This window comes from Hyperolius riggenbachi, chromosome 6, assembly GCF_040937935.1.
Source record: "Hyperolius riggenbachi isolate aHypRig1 chromosome 6, aHypRig1.pri, whole genome shotgun sequence".
Lineage (NCBI taxonomy): Eukaryota > Metazoa > Chordata > Amphibia > Anura > Hyperoliidae > Hyperolius > Hyperolius riggenbachi.
The window spans coordinates 253,837,496-253,849,995 of NC_090651.1; the positions used below are offsets into that span (position 1 = coordinate 253,837,496).

General features: G+C 44.3%; 1 protein-coding gene across 5 annotated transcripts in view; it reads left to right on the forward strand.

The window, feature by feature from the left end:
* Positions 1–12,500, forward strand: part of RERE (arginine-glutamic acid dipeptide repeats) — a 534,579-nt gene that overhangs the window by 173,219 nt on the left and 348,860 nt on the right. Inside the window, exon 1 of one of the 5 annotated variants that reach the window (XM_068240705.1) lies at positions 5,792–6,207. The exons of 3 other annotated variants lie outside the window; for them this stretch is intronic. The gene's annotated coding sequence lies outside the window, so the exon portion shown is untranslated. Of the gene's footprint in view, positions 1–5,791; positions 6,208–6,519; positions 6,639–12,500 lie in introns of those variants that run through there. One more of the 5 variants, XM_068240706.1, reaches the window with a different exon arrangement.

The following is a 12,500-nucleotide window of genomic DNA, read 5'->3' on the forward strand; positions in this document are numbered from 1 at the left end:
TGCAGCTGGGAAGGGCCATAGACTTGCTATCCTTTGACATTATTAAATATTGTAGGAAGAACAAAGAGATTTTCATTCAGAAAGACTTTGACATAAGGTGGGTAGGAAGAAAATCTGAGTTATTGTTGGATGCAGGCGTCTAGCATGTGTCCTGAGTCAGATACTACGTTTTTGCCTTATGAAGCGGCCTGTGTCCCCTAAAACACGTCACATCCTGGAATTTTTGGTGCCTCTGAAATTTCCTTCATATCATCGATTGTCAACCGCTGGTGGTGGAGGGGTCGAACTGATCCGCCCAGAGGGAAGCCTCAAAATCCCAATCCCCAGGTCTGATCTCCTCACCAGCCTTTACAGTCGTTGCCTTGGAGGTAACCCAAACTTGTGAGTATAGATACTCTTGCGACACGCATTGTTTACTTCCTGGTGTATTAATATACTACACTATATTGAGCTCTCGGTTTTTTTTTTTCCCCCCTTGTTTTACATCAATGTCAGGGAACTGTTTACCCTTACAGAAGCATCTGGTCCAGTTTATGGCCATTAGGAGATCGAGATACAAGGACAATCTGACGGCTTAGAGATCTATGGTTTAGCCATTAACATCTGGTCTTTTAGGTTAGGGTAACTGCAGGGTTCCTAGACATAGATTGTCACCTAAAAGGTACAAACTAGTTAAAGTAGAACTCTGGGCACAGAGTTCAAAGCAGTCATTAGGAGGTCCAAGATGGCACCAGTGTCCTGTGCCTTCTGGGGACCTGCATAATGGGATGGTAATGGTAGTGAGCCTGATTAACAGAGAGGCTACCCAGTTGCTATCGAGTCTGTGCGACAGGTTGACAACCTTGAAGATGGTGAGCTGCACTGAGGAAAAATGACTGGTAGAAAGAGGGAGAGCTCCAAAGTTGGTTGTCGCCCCTACAAGAATTACTTTTGCACTTTACCGGAGGATGGTCTTTGACCAGAATATTAGTTATCCCCACCCCAGAGTATATGTACCCCAGAGTATATGTGCAGTCAGCAGCATGTTTAGAGCCTGCTCACATGAATGGTTGAACTATGTGGTTACTGTGCACCACAAATCCGAGGATACATCACCATTCAGCTGCTGTATAATCTAACCAAATGGCAGCGTTTGTAACTGCACTTTGTGTCTTTGGTTGACACACAGTGCAGGTAGAGACAGTTCGCAGTGTCTCAAGGTTGGCTGCTGTCTTGTGAGCATTCGAGGGGAAAAGCATGGCCATACTGAATGCCTGCCATGCTGTGGGAGTGGTTGACAACCAGTGCTCATCTAAACATAACCTAAAGATTTCAGACAAGTGGTACAAACCCTGTATCCTCTTTACAAGGCCTCATGCAAAGGGAATGGTCCAAGGTGCCTAGATGCTCCCCTTACCTGGCATTCTGGAAATGCATAGAACGGTCACATTATTGTTCTTTACTTGAGGAAAATGACATCATATAGAAGGGAAATGTTTAAATTGGTGCTGGCCATAGATGGAGGTCTCACTATACATCTGTAACTAGACACAAAAAAATGAGTGATAACATAAGGGAGGGTTCCCGCTTGCAGCGTGTGGGGCAACCTGCACGTCATTCTCCTGCAAACCTTGCGCATTTATCTGCGTTACAACGCATCAGGTTAGACAAAATAGATAATGAATGTGAATGCAATAATCGGTGCAGCGTGTGGGAAAATGCAGAAAAAGAATTAGACTTTTATTTCTTCCTACATGCAGAAAAGACATTATGTGAACAAGCCAATTTACAACATGGGCTGTTGCATGCAATGAGATTGTATTACATAAATGTATTAATGCTAGGTTCACAGTGGTCAGTTCCATAATGCACATGTTATGAGACATAGATTTTAATACAAAGCCTACATGCAGTGAGTTTGAATAACGTGATCGGTCACAACCCAGAGGTGTGAACAGACCCATAGAATTGTATGGGCAGTGAGTTGACATGCAGAATTATTCTGCAGTGCTACTGAGCACTGTGAACTAGGCCTTCCAGTTGATAGAAAAACTTGCTACATTGCTTTGTATGGGGAAAAGGGATTGATAGAAATGTATGGTAGTTGCTTAGTTCTCATAATGTGGCTGTTTGGAGAGGCAATAGGCGCATGCTGGAAATTGTTTGAGAGATACTGCACAGAGGACTGTAATATTATTGGAAAATAACAATTTCTGAGGCTTGGATGTTCACAAAAGTAAATGAAGCCCCTAGCGTACACCTCTAATTCTGCATGCTCCATTGGCTTTTCTCTGAAGAACTCTGTGTACATTTGACAAGAGCAGTGTGGAAATTAGATGTCAGGGCCTGGTGACCAGGTCATCTTGAGCTATGTTGCAGTGAACTGTACTTTTCTACACTTGCTGTGATTGTCTGGTGACTGAATGCTGTTTGTGCAGAACGATAAACCTTCTTTCTGGCAAAATGCTGAAGGCTTGGGATGCCTCGGAGAGATGCAGGGATATTAATAGTTATTGATCCGACAGAACTTTTTAGTTCCATCATGATAGACTACAGATCATATAGTCATTGATGTTTTCTCTCTGTGATTAAAAGAAAACACAGATTTTCTTCCACAAAAAGACTAATTCGTGAATGTTTTGAGTAGAGCTGGTCAGTGTTCCTTATAATTCGGTGCTAGTCTAGTTTAGGATACTCGGCAGTAAACCTCAGAGGGAACAGTTCTCTGGTCACAGCACCTCTACAGCATAAAGTGATATGATTGGGCTAATAGTGTGGGCCTATTATTTTTACAACTTTTCTGAGCCTAAAAATTTGAGGGTGCTGTCCACCCAATCACGTTCGTGGAATTTGCCTATGAGAGTGGAAACAGCCTAATGATTATCAATAGGCTGTCAGTTTTGTGGTAATTTTGTGTGTGCTTGCGTACAGAAATGTGTACATTGATGGATGTAGTGGAAATTCACCCTTACGTTTTCATTGGTCAGAAACCACTACCCTACAAGCAACAGCCACTTCTACTAAAATCAGTAATACAAGTTTCCCAGCAAGCTCATGGTGAACCAGAACTCCTAGGAGAGTATAAAGGGCTGAAAGAGCTTAAAAAAAATAAAAATCAGTCATGTACTGTATATAGTCGCATATAAGCCAACCCGCGTATAAGCTGAGGCGGTACTCACTTTTCCCTCAGAAACCAAGAAAAAGTGAATGGCTCATGTATAAGCTCCCTCCACAGAAGCCAGAAGTGAACAAAGTACAAGTCAGCCCCCCTCCCCATAGCCAGATGTGCCCCAAGGATGATACAGTTGTCTCAAGACACCACTAGATGGCGTCATAGATATTAGACACAGCAATTGCAACACAGGAAGAATCTGCGATCATTGCACCGCTGTCATGTTGCTTGCATGCTCTGTTTCACAAGCCAGGGGACATGAGTAGCCTTGAGCAGCGCAATCTGCACACTATGTTGCAAGGGCTGGAGGGCACGGACACCGCAGGGAGCCAACCGGCAAGAGCAGGATCACTAGTGCACAATCCTTACACTCCTCTGCCAGTAACAAAACCTGCTCCACCATCGGTTCTGTTCCTCTGACTCACATATAAGCCAAGGGGGTACATTTTCAGCAGATTTTTTGTGCTGAAAAATTAGGCTTTTATGGGAGTATATAAGGTAACTCATAGTGGAGAATGTGGAAATGAGTGCTTTACTGTGTGTGTGTGTGTGTGTGTGTGTGTGTGTGTGTGTGTGTGTGTGTGTGTGTGTGTGTGTGTGTGTGTGTGTGTGTGTGTGTTCACTAACCTCAATAGGAGATAGAGAATGGCATTGGTGAAATGTCTTTGTGGGTCCAAGGATTTGACGATACTCCTCTGCTCAGGACCATATTTGGTTTCATAAACCTGGTTAGTTGTTGGCAGATTTGGTCATTTAATTGGGTTTGTATGAAACTCATTGGTTTCCTTGAATCTGCATCTTGCAAAATAACAGATTAATCAGGGCTGTGGAGTTGGTACCACTAACTCTCGACTCCTTAGGCTAATACTTACCAGGGCTGTGGATTTGGTACAAAAATCATCCGACTTTGACTCCTCAGTTTATGAAACCACCGACTTCCGACTCCAGGTTCCCAACATCCAACTCCACAGCCCTGCGATTAATGCAGTGGTTTCTGGTGCTTTAGAAAATGTAAAATGCCCCAACAGCAGATCAACTGTTTTGTACTATATTGAGCATTATAACAATTTGCAGAATGGAAAGGTTTGTTAAACTTAGTGCTTTTTGGTGTGAAACCTACCCAACAATTCGGGATTTCGGAAGTGTTTTTATAGCGATTTTTTTTTTTTTTTTTTTTTTTTTTTGCATGCAATTTTAGGTGATTCTCTTGTTACATAATCACAATAGCTCCAAAAAAGGCTACATGCAGCACTTACGCAATTCTGATGAAAGCGATTTCTGTCTGGTGTGAAATAGCCTTTTGAATTGAATTGTCCAAATGCTTTTCAAAACCCTGGAAAGCCCTGGCGATCAGAAAAACTATTTAAAAGTGCTCTCTGTATGAAACAGTCCTTGTCAAGTAATTCCTATAAAAATGTAGACTGGTAGCTAATTGGATTGTTTTGGCCTTGGTGAGTGTATAGTTACATAGCTGCTACTTTCATAACATAGTTGGACAGACTGGACAATGGTGTAAACCATTTGGACAACCACTGGGAGCATATTTTTCCAAACAGGAGATCAAGGAGCACTACTACTATTCAGTCTGCCAGGTAGTGCCTCTCTCTTCCCCCCCCCCCCCCCCCCCATAAACATGCAGTGCAGGAGGATGCTAAGCGGCCTTGATAATTGTGCTCTTCTCTGTACTCTGCAGTTCTTGATGCAGCGCTTTTCAATGGCAGATCTGCCATCTGCCGACTTGAGGTGCCCATACATTGGCAGATGTGTCAGCAGATTCAATCATCAGATCCAACCAATCTATATCTGATCAATATCTAATCATAGATGGATCCATGGCTGCCATACATATTCTTACAATTTCCAATAGATTTCAGCATGAAATCTGTGCAGCTGCCTCCACCTGCTGGGCCCCCAGGTCTCTCCTATGTATTGTGATTCCTTGAAGACACTGGTGAGTTTTGCAATGTAGTTTTGGCTCACCCTGGCGTACCTCCTCCCATGTCCCATCTTATCTACATTTTCACCAGGACACCTGAACCCCTGTGACCTGGTGCATGACCTTATGTGTCATTAGGTACAGGTGCCCCAACAGGCATAAGCCATTAAACACAGGAGAAAGACAGGTAAACCAAAACTACACTGCAACACTCACCATGGACCTGTGGTCCTAGACATGGGGGGAGGGGTATGTTGGTAGTCACTACACACCTGATTGAGCATTTTTGAGCAAGAGCTTTTTTATGATGCTGCATTGATCTTTTTGATCGATTTTGCCTGAAATTCGATTGAGATGACAATTGGGGGACCATGTGGTGGCATTGATCTCTGCCACATCATCATCATAATTGAATCTGCAGGTAATGTATGTGGGCACCTTGAGTATTATGTTGGAAATCTTCTTTCTCATGAGCACCGTCGTGGATTGCCTTCCTTTTCCTAATCTGCATGTCTGAAGTGTATGTGATTAAAATTCCTGGCATCACCCCAAGACGGGAGCCGTCCATCACCTTCATAACAGGGTCCCCACAACGACACATGCCATGGTGTAGCTGCCATTCATCACACAGGGGAGGGGTGATGATCCAGTCCGGGTCTTCCTGTTGTTGGTTAGCAGAGGAGGAGGGCTGGAAGGGGGCTGATCTCTGTCCCCTCCCTCCGGCTGCTGCTGTCTGCTGTACAGAGTCTGGATCAGGCATGTGGAAGTGTCTGTTGAACAGCTGAACAGGAGGAGGAGGAGGGAGCTGGAGCGGCGTGCATGTGGGGACAAGAGGCGGAAGGGCAGCGCTGCTATCCAGGACCGGGATACCTCCTGCTGCGGCCCAGAGGCTCCCTCTTTGTTACCAGTACCCCGGTTGGCGTGATCTGTGCTCTGTACCGATCACAGCCCTCCCGGCAGCCCGGTCAGATCTGTCGGTCCTCCCTGATCGCATCTCCCCGTTTTGGATCTGTTTTCCTTTTGGATCTCTGTACTTGCACTCCATGGGGAGCAGCCAGGCCGTGGCCGCAGCCCCGGGACTCCGCTTCACTTCGCAGACTGGACGCGGCTCGTTTCGCAGGCAAGTGGTGAGATCCCCCTCCTTCCCCCCTCCTCCCCCTGGTTTGTGCTGTGGGAGAAAGGGGGGCTGGTACTAAAACACCAGCAGGCTGCTGCCCCCACTTTAATCTCCACTTGCTAGGTGGCTGGTGAGGAAAGTAGCTAGCAAGCAGTTCATGACCTGATAGTTCTTCTGCGGGTTTTATTTGTGCAGCACTGGTTGTCCACCCAGACGTGAGATAACAAACCTCTGGATGGGATCACTCTTCTTGTGTCTGTGATGTCTCCACCTTTTCCCAGCTCCTCACATCTGTCTTGGAGATTACAGCATTGTCTCACTGTTGGGATTTTGTTTATTTTGCTTTACAGAGAATGCTACAAGAGGAGTGAGACTCCACAACACTGAGCAAAACTATAACTCTTAAAGGGGTATCAGGCCCATGGAATTCCCAGGTAATAACTGGGGGTAATTGAACCTGCTAGTATGTAGTACTGAAGTATTTGTGAAGAATTTACCCATTTAGAGGACCTGATTTTTCCCCCCACTAATTTACAGATGTATGTTGTACATGTTATGGTCTGACTACACCAGAGTCAGGTTAGACATTCTTGTTCTCTAGCTACAATACAAACAGAAATGTTCTGCTCAAGCATTCCTATTGCCTAAATGGAAGGAGTGTTGAGCACAGCCTACTCTGATACCAGCTTACCAGAGGGGAGCAGTTGCAATAGCCTTTCCAGGCTTATTAAATTATTTTTTTTTCAATGACAAAGCTGACATAACTGGCTGCTTGTAAGTGGAACCCACAGACACCACTGTTGCTGCATCTGGTCAAATGTAGACTGAATGTTTTTCAGACACCTTGTACCATTTGGTAGCTACGGTTGTGTTCTGTGGTTGTCTTGGCACCAGCTAAGGCCTTGCTGTCCCAGTTTTTGTTGTCCTGTTTCTTGTAACTACTTATAAAATGTACAATATCATGTTTGGGGGCTAATTGTTCATTTGCTTTTAGAGATTGCAGCTGTAGGAGTGAGACTATGGGGCAGCATGAATAATTTACCCATTAAGAAAAACTGCCTCTTTAAGGATCACTTGTACTTTTTTTTTTTTTTTTTTTTTTTTTTTTTTTATTTCCCCTGATATTTTAGTTTGGCGATAATTGCTTGGGGGAAGTTTGCTTAGGTAATGCATGACTTTATTTGTTGGGTATTCTTTCAAAACATATTTCAGGGTTAAAGGCTGTTTGCTGTCCATACTGTGTGGCCAAGGCTCTGATTGCTTAATCCATTTGTTCATCTACTGTAAGCTTGCACTCAGGGCAGCTTTTAACAATGGGCTGCAGCCAGAAATGTTTTTGGAATGCCTGCCTGCCAGCCCTTGTGAACGCTGAGGTTTGGACTTGAGTTTTGTGTGTGCCTGTGCTGTCCTCTCTTACCCTCTTCTCATGGCTGAAGTGCAGGAGTGTATCTTGGAATGCCTTTCATGTTTAATTGGAGCAGTATTTGGTGTTGGTCTAATGTTTACTCAAACCATGTTTTCAGCAGCAGTGACAGACTGGCCTGACCACTTTCTATTTGCTGAGAAAACCAGCTACACTTCTCATTTCTTTTCTGCTTTCTAGCCTCTGGAACACATGTGGCTTCACTCATTCACAGCACAGTGTAATGTCTGCTTGGCTTTTCAAGCTCATGTGTTTTCTAGGCTTTGGGGGGGCTAGTGGTGGATTTGAAATCCAGAGTGCAGCTTGGAAACCGCCTGTCCATATTTATCACATCCTTCCTAACTGCACAGCAGAGTAGAGAAGCCTGTCCAGGGCTGATGGCAGTTGACAGTCATAAATTGTTAAAGCCTCTTGGATTGTCTCATAAATCACCGCTTTAGCTGTATGACTTTTTTTCCCATTTTTTTTCTTTTGTAAGTGTTTAGCAGAATTTGAGGCTGTAATGATTGAAACCTTATCCGCTCTCCAAACCGACTGATCTATGTAGAGTGTTTCCAGATTCTCTGTGCACTGCGCTCCCTTGTTAGTATATTATTTATCCTAACCCTATAAAAGTTACTGTCTAAATTCCTTAGAACTCTGTTTCCTGTGATTGTTCTGGTACTGAGAACAGCGCTTAGTGAACTCAGTATGCTTTACCTACTGCCTGAAGGATAACTTTGCTATCAACACATTTTAAGTTTTTTCAAGTAGACTGAATAAAACCTGCTGTTCGAAGACGATACCAAGATTCCCCACGTTCCCTGAGTGGAGCTGTTGCCACATGCACCTTCTTTCCGTTAGAGGGCACTGTTGGGAATTTATCTGCTCCATTCACAATAAGCAAGCCTAGCTGCCAACAACTGGTTGCAGTGGCAAGCTACATACATAGCTTAGATTTTTTTTCATTCCTGAAACAATCATTTGTGATAGTTTCAGGTGAAAAACCAGTGTATGTACAGGTGCCTTCTGATGTCAGTGGCCGCCTCTCCTGTGATCAGACAATCCTTCGCAGATGCCCTTGGTGGGACCACAGCAGAGGGCAGCGATAGTAAACCTAGGTACTTGCACAGCGTTCATTTTTTGGAAACTGCATGCACCACACAGTGTAGAAACGTGTGATCATGTATTGGTGAGGGCAAGCTGTAGACAACTAGGAAGCAGTGTAGCAGGCCAGACTTGTAGCTGAGATGGGAAAGACATTTACATGTAAATTAAGGTTTAAGACCTATACACTGATTACACAAAGGATAGAAAGAAATAACTTGTGTTAAAATTAGATGAATAATGTTGCTATAGGTCCTTATAGCTGAGACAAAATAATCTCTAACCACTCGCTCCCTAGTTGGATCCGGTAAATTCATTTCCTGTGGAGAAGACTGATGTTGTCCACACTATTGCGCTTATCCATCATCCTCCACACATAAAGTAAGAAAATCAGTGCCTCAATCTAAGCACAGACCACCTAACCTCTCCCGCCCTGTTTATCTACGGACATCGCTTTGTGACCAGCATTGCAGCTCCGATTTATAACAATCTGCTGAGCTGCAATGCTGTCCTTAAAAAGTCAGCAGGAGTAGTAGCAAAACAAGGCTAGATACTCTGTCTGGGACACCTACTCTGCTGCCACCATATTTGCAGAAATCATGCATAAGTACTTTTTTTTCAGACCCCAGAATGCTTGTCTGTTGCCCTGAGTGCATGTTTGCAACAGGAGATTCCTTTCTTGCCTCGCCCAGTCTTGTGGGCTGCACATCTGAGTATTGCAAGGCAGTGGAGTGTAGAGAGGTAAACTCTGTTTAGCCTCATCCCTTTTCTGAAAAGGAGCAGAATATAATAGAAGCACATTATCCCCCTACAGCATCCTAAGAACCCTTATCGCTCTGACATAATCATGCTCCCACTGCATCTCATTGATAAAAACACACGCCCCATTATTGCTCAATATATTCTGTGAAAGGCCTACGGCTGTAACGGTTATGCCTCTTCTATCAATATGAGGCTGGACAGCTGAAATGACATGGTGGCCTTCATTTAGAAAGTGCCAGGGGCTCAGATGAAGGTTTCCATGTGTGATGTCTTTACTGAGACCTCATTTCCAGTCCCCAGTGCCACCTCTTTTACCTTTGGAGTGTGCTGGGTCATGTGCCTGCTCATTTGGCAATGGACTGTGTCCATGATTCCTTGTCCAGTAAACAAGTCACACAGGTAGCTACTCTCGTGGTAAAATGTAGTTTTGCCCGACAGGCTAATGCTGGGACTACACCATGATTTTTTTCGGCAGATAGATGGCTCGATAATTTCCGACAGGTCCGATCTCATAGAAATTATTGGAAATCGATCAGAAAGTAAAGTTGCCAAAAAAAACTTGTGTATTCCCAGCATACGGCCTGCTTTACCAAACATGGCTAGGCCAGAAACCTAGTAGGAGCGATATCTAATCGCTAGCGATTTGAAAAAGCTCTTGCTAATGCAAGTCTATGGGGGATTTTTATAAAATCAAATCGCTCAAGTGGGATCACACCCATAGCATTACATTAGCAAGAGTTTTCAAATTGCAAAGCGCTCAGAAAATCGCTCCTAGTAGGTTTCTGTCCTTACCCTGATAGAAACTAATCAGTGGTATCTGCAGAATGCACATTGCCCTCAGATCATTGCGGGTTAAAGTGGACCTGAACTCTTGCACAGGACAGAAGTTAAACAGAGAGAAATATACCCTGTATGTATTTAAGGGGCCCATACACCTAACGATTTTACCCGCTGATATACAGCAGATTCGATCACTGTGATCGAATCTGCTGTGAAATCGTTGCGCAAACGCTGACAAAACGATCGATTTCCGTCTAAAATCAATCGTTCCCGTCGATCCGTCCGTGTGGAAGATTTTGCTCGATCGTCAGTGGGTCGGGAGTGCGTCGATAGCGGCTTTCAAATGCCCGATTACCGACGCTAGCGGCAATACATTGCCTGCTGCAGCCGGCGCGACTCCCCCGGTCTCCGCTGTCTTCTTCTCCGCGCTGGGCTTCGGGTCTGGCTGGCTTGGCTTCACTGAACTTCCTGTCCCGGCAGGAAGTTTAAACAGTACAGCACACTCTACTGTTTAAACTTCCCCCGGCAGGAAGTTCAATGAAGCCAGCCGGACCCGAAGACAGCAGGGAGTCGCGCCGGCGGCAGCAGCTTCACAGACTGTGATCGGTTTCATGCTGAAATCGATTCACAATCTGTTTGCAGTAAAGGCAGCCATGCGATCCCTCTCTGATCAGATTTGATCAGAGAGGGAATCTATCTGTTGGTCGATCTGATGACAAATCGACCAGTGTATGGCTACCTTTAGTGAGTTTAGCCTGTTTAATGTCACCTCATCTGTGATCACAAGTTGTAATTTGATCTTTCACCTGTGTCAGCTGACTACAATGGCAGATAAGCTAGTTGGTAAACACATGATGCTAACAATATGTCTGCTTCCATGAAAGCAGGAAGTAGCAGATTTATTTCAGGATTTGTATCAGCTGTAACAAAAAAAGTTTTTCTTTAAAGATATTATTATGCTGTTGTGTACCTTTAAGAGCAGAGAGGAAGTTCAGGTCCACTTTAAGCCACAGACAGACTACAAATATTTGTTGCTTGAAAGTTGTGGTCAGTATGCCAGTGATAAGTGTACAGATACTTGCTTGGATCTCTGCTGAGCAGCAGGGGCCATCTATCCTATAGGCAGGAAAAGAGGAGCAGGAGACACTATAGAAATCAGCCACATAATCTAACACCACTTCCAGAAAAAACATGCGAATGGGATGGCTGTATAGAGACTGTCACCCTAAACAATTCCTAATGATTGTTTTGTAGAAGCCCAGTCTTGGATTTATGGAGTTAAATAAATGTACCTTAGGGCCCTTTTCCACTAGCAGTCGCTAGCGTTCACGCTGAACGCTAGCGATTGCTGAATCGTAATTACCGGCGATTTCCTGACATTTGCGGCCGCGATTTTGCTATGCACTGCAAAAAAACGAATTGCGGTAGTGGAAATGACCTACCGCGATTCCTATGTTAAAAAGCAAACCGTAGCGATTGTAAAATCTCTAGCGGTTTGCGACTTTTCGATTCGCTGGTGGAAAAGGGCCCTGACAAAGGTTTGGAGCTGAATGTTGCTTGGTGCCCAACCCTGAAAGGAAATAACTGTACTCAACAATTAGTGCCTCAGTAGGGAAATGCTTGTGGTGAAAGGAAAATATTAACCAGGCTATCTCGCAGTTATCACAATCCTCAGTCCCCAGTTTTTAATATCCTCTCTCTGTCATAGCACTGCTGCTGAAATGTGCTCTTTAGCCTCGAGCACACGAGTTCTCACTGTATTTTGGCCAACGGGGTGCTTGGCAGGCAGCGCATGAAATGTTATTTGATCTGCCTTCACAGTAATACAGACTAGTATTACACCATTTTTCCCCCTGCCTTCCTTGTGGCTGTTGAAAGTGATGCATCAGCTATTGCTGCTCAATAAAATGCTTTGATTGAAGCTGAATACATCAGTTTGAATCAGTTTTAGGGCAAATGTGTATCTCTAATCTTTCCTCATACATGAATATAAAGCGTCTGCTGTTTTGAAATGCCAATAAAAGCCATAGACAATTGTAATTATATGCTAGCATGTTCCCCTCCCCTCCTCCCTCTCCCCCTCCTTTTGTGGCCTGGCCTGGGTTTACCTTTTCACTCCAGGGCTGGTGAGTCATTGAGTTAATGTTAATTAGTTGTTCCATGCACCTTTCAGTTTGCTAGAGGGCTCTGACAATCCACTCGGAACACAAAAATATGACCTAAGGAAAGCCGGTGCCTTCACTGT